The sequence below is a fragment of the Cryptomeria japonica genome, chromosome 7 (genome assembly GCF_030272615.1).
Source record: "Cryptomeria japonica chromosome 7, Sugi_1.0, whole genome shotgun sequence".
Lineage (NCBI taxonomy): Eukaryota > Viridiplantae > Streptophyta > Pinopsida > Cupressales > Cupressaceae > Cryptomeria > Cryptomeria japonica.
In genome coordinates this window covers 439,532,142-439,535,470 of record NC_081411.1, presented here as the reverse complement: position 1 = coordinate 439,535,470, position 3,329 = coordinate 439,532,142, and positions in this window count along the sequence as shown.

Sequence of the window (3,329 nt, the reverse complement as noted above, 5' to 3'; positions counted from 1 at the left end):
GAACCGATTTATGAGGTTCATGTGTGCCAGCCTAATTCCTATCCCTTATTTTGAGCATATAGATGACAGTTCTTGAGCGTATTGATGGATTTTATTGGAGCATCTTTTGCCTTGTATTCATGAGAGGCGTGTTATTTTTCTTACATGAGTTTCCAATTGACTAGTGTTGGTAGACTTGTGGGTAGACCTTAGCCATGTATACCTCTAGCTTACAGCGGGTATCCTGAGAGGAACATTGCTATGTAGGGTGTGACCTGTGTGTGCCTTATCCGTGAGGTACACTACCATGTGGGATATGTCCATTGCATGCCTTTTTCACTTGGAGTATTGCCATGCCATGCTGAGACACGATGCGAGATGTAGTAAACATTGCCATGCGGCATACTGACAGGTATAGGGTAGAGCCATGCCATGTGACGACGTGATGCGGGGTGATGTCAAGGTGCACACTGCCATGCCATGCAGATGTGTGACTAGGCCACACCACATGATGAGCTACTGTGATAGCTAAACGATTGTTCCTTCCTTCCTCATTGGTGGCTAGCTGCTAGTCACGTAGTGATGTAATGTGCACTTATGATCTTCTTTTATTATTTATTTATTTCCTTGTGGGCCAGCAATTTATTTTATTTTTACCTTGAAGGTTTAGCCACAATTTTGCAATCTTGTTCTTACTTGATTTGATATTGCAATTCTGGAATTATTTTCTTGCCTTACTATTGGAATTGACGATTATTATCTTTATACTTCTATACTTTGGTGGCTAAACTGGTTTATCCTTATTGTTTTCATAAGCTGGTCTTGTGTTGCAATGTGAATTCCTCTCCAAGAACATAGGAGACGGTCTTGGTTGAGTGTATACGAGGAAGTAGACATAGGGAACCTTGAGGATGGAGGTATGTGAGGCTTTATTGGTAGAACACTAATTTATCCCCCCCCTCTTAGTGTTCTTGGATTCCAACAATTGGTATCAAATCTCGGTCTCTCTAAAGAAGTTTTACCACTTGAGGAAGATCCAAAATTTGGAATCAATGGAAACTGGTCTGCAACAGCAACTTAGAATTTCTCTTGAGGATCTTGATAATGAGTAGATGGAGAACAATAAAATAAAAAATGAATTGAAGGAAGCCCGTGAACACATCATTTCATTACAAGGAAATATTTCAGTCGTCAAGGCTAAGAGAAGGGAACTTTGTGATGAATTGCAAAATCATAGTAGTGATGAGGAAGATGCTATGAAGGATCATTGTCAGAAACTTACTTAGGAGAACATTGTCTTGAAGAATGAGATGCAAGCCCTAACTATGAGGATGTGCAAGGAGATTGGGGACATAAAGAAAAATGAAGAAAACCTAGCTCAATCATTGAAAGATAGATCTAAAGAATGCAACAGATTGACTCATGAGAATGATATGCTGAAACTTGGGCTGAAGCAGTCTTGGAACAATGAACAGGAACTTGAAAGACAAATTATAATCATGAGAGATGATTTGGTTATTGCAAATGAGTAAAAGGACAAGTTAAAGTATATCTCTGCTAAACTTAATGAACTGTTAAAGAATTAGAGAGATGCTAATGACAAAAGAGCTCCTGGGTATGAAGTAGTTAAAAGCTTTGATACTACACTACAAGATACATCAACTAGAGAGAAGTAGAATCATGTCAATCAGAACCTAAAATCACCAATAAGACATCCTAATGCTCAAAAATTCAATGGCACATGCTTTATTTTCAATAAATATGGTCATATGGCTAGTCATCGTAGAAATAGGAATAATCAAAACAATGCATCATTCATCGGTCTTGGAAATGTAAGATGTCATGCATGTAGTAGATTTGGACATATAGATGACCAATGCAGATCAAAAGTGAATCAAGCAAATCAAGGAGTTGACAAGGTAGTACAGAAAAATAATATTATATGTTATGCATGCAACAAGATTGGGCACATTGCTAAATATTGCAGAAGTAAGAATCCACCGACAACTAATAGAAATGAAGACAAGAAGGGAAAAAAAAAAGTGGAAGACATAAAGAAACAACATGAGATGAGATGGGTAAAAAGATCTGATACACCACCAACAGATCAACCGACATAGTCATCAGGTCCTACACCAGCAGTAGATATAATCGGTAACTAAGGTACTTGGCCTTAGGGGTAGGAAAATCATTGAAGATCATGTAGATACCTTGGATTAAGTCTGTATTCAAAAGATTGTGATTGCAGATGGATACTAAGGAGATTTCAATGGTTTATGAGAATCTACTTGCAAATCATGTGAACTAGTCAAGCCTAACTAGTAGCATTTATTACAATGATGAATTAGGGTTAACGATGATAAAAAGGGAAGTTGAGTTATTTTCTTCACACAACGATCAAGTAATCAAGCAAGCAAATTTCCAGAGCATTTAAGAGTTCTAGAGTAAATTGAGTTCAAACTTTCTTTCAAGCAATTTGATCTCTCGACAACATTTTCAAGGTATTTTTCATATTTGCAGAGACCCTAGCTTTCATGTTTGGTTGCAATGGCTTCATTATCATCCATCATTGATACTCCCTTGGTAGTTGAGATTAAGAACTGCCCTCATCCCATTTTCAAGAAGTATCCATACAAATCCCTTTTGGATGAGCCATTAGATGTATTTTGGCAAGTTTATCATGGAGTTCTTCATACAGAAGATATTAGGGCATACATCCACTGCAACATTGATGAACTTGGATATTATGAGTTGTCCCTCGTTTTCATTGAAAACCTAATTTTTGAGAACCAGATGAAACTAGAATTTGCACATTTGCAGAGGAAGGGTTTCACGCAGTTTATGGATTTCTTGACTTTTGATGAGGCAGAATGGGTACGCTATGTTTTGAGCCACATTCACAGAGAATTCATTTGGTTGGACCGACCGTACAAGATTACTGAGGAAGTTATCAAGAATGTCACTTATCTCACAAAATCAAAGGCATTCTCGGTACAAGATGTAATTTATCTCATACTAAACTGAATAAACTTACTAGCACAACTTTTGATGGAAGGTCTATGAGGCTAGATGATGCCAAGGACATAGATGTTAAATTTGCAACAATGGTTATTGGTTATAAGGTTTATTAGTCAAACTGGTTGAACTCTGTAGCTTGCAACATTATTTTGGTTGCTTATCTGATGGTAAAGGAGGATATCCATTATGATCTATGTAGTGTAATGCTAAAGGAACTCATGACTAACTTGCAAAAGATCAAGCAAGACAAAAAGAATTATTTTTGGTATGGCTTCTTCATCATTTATTTAGTATTTTACTTTTTGGGCACTGTTCCCAGTTTTGGAGAGACT